Genomic DNA, 814 nt, shown 5'->3' with positions numbered 1-814 from the left:
AGTGCAGAACAGGCGCATTCTCCTCTTGTGCAGCTGCGGGGAGCTGAGGGACGGCGAAATGTGTCCTGAATCAGGGCGAGGGGAGCCTTGCGAGAAAGCATAGGACCATCCCCAACGGCCACACCATGTGCCCGAGAATGTTGTCCAAACGCTTCTTGAACTCTGTCAGCCTTGGTGCTGTGACCACTTCCGTGGGGAGCCTGTTCCAGGGCCCAGCCACCTTCTGGGTGAAAAGTCTTTTCCTAATAGCCAACCTAAACGTCCCCTGACTCGCCTTCATGCCATTTCCTTGAGTCACTGGTCATGAGAGTGAAGAGATTGGTACCTGCCCCTCCACTTCCCCTCGTGAAGATGTTGAAGAGCACAATGAGGTGTGACCTTGGTCTCCTCCAGGCTGAACAAACCAAGTGACCTCAGTGCTCCTCATAAAGCTTCCCCTCCAGACCTCTCCCCTTCCTCATGGCCCTCCTTTGGATGTCCAAAAGTACTTGCACACAGTACTCAAGGTGGGGCAAGCACACTTTCTGGTCAAGAACTTTTTTCTAATATCCAACCTAAACCTCCCCTAACACAATGTCAGGCCATTCCCTCGGGTCTTGTCGCTGGTCGCCAAAGGGAAGAGATCGGTGCCTGCTCCTCCTCATGAGGAAGTTGTAAGCCGATGAGGTCTCCCCTCAGTCTCCTCCAGGGAGAACAGTCCAAGTGACCTCAGCCCTCCTTATACAGGTTCCCCTCAGGGCCCTTCACCAGTTCTTGATTTTTATGTAACAAGGTCACTGGGCTACTAGCCAAAATATCTATGTGTTTTTGTTGT

The 814-nt window shown here is 52.7% G+C and overlaps 1 protein-coding gene across 1 annotated transcript in view; it reads right to left on the bottom strand.

The window, feature by feature from the left end:
• The window catches only part of LAS1L (LAS1 like, ribosome biogenesis factor), a 15030-nt gene extending 14695 nt beyond the window's left edge, over positions 1 to 335 (bottom strand). The window contains exon 1 of the mRNA XM_017743004.1: positions 326 to 335. The gene's annotated coding sequence lies outside the window, so the exon portion shown is untranslated. The remainder of the gene's footprint in view (positions 1 to 325) is intronic.
• Between the last annotated feature and the right edge of the window lie 479 nt (positions 336 to 814).

The sequence above is a fragment of the Corvus brachyrhynchos genome, unplaced genomic scaffold, assembly GCF_000691975.1.
Source record: "Corvus brachyrhynchos isolate BGI_N302 unplaced genomic scaffold, ASM69197v1 scaffold220, whole genome shotgun sequence".
NCBI classification, from domain to species: domain Eukaryota; kingdom Metazoa; phylum Chordata; class Aves; order Passeriformes; family Corvidae; genus Corvus; species Corvus brachyrhynchos.
The sequence above is the reverse complement of the archived record's forward strand: the minus strand, read 5'-3'. Positions and strand labels throughout refer to the sequence as shown.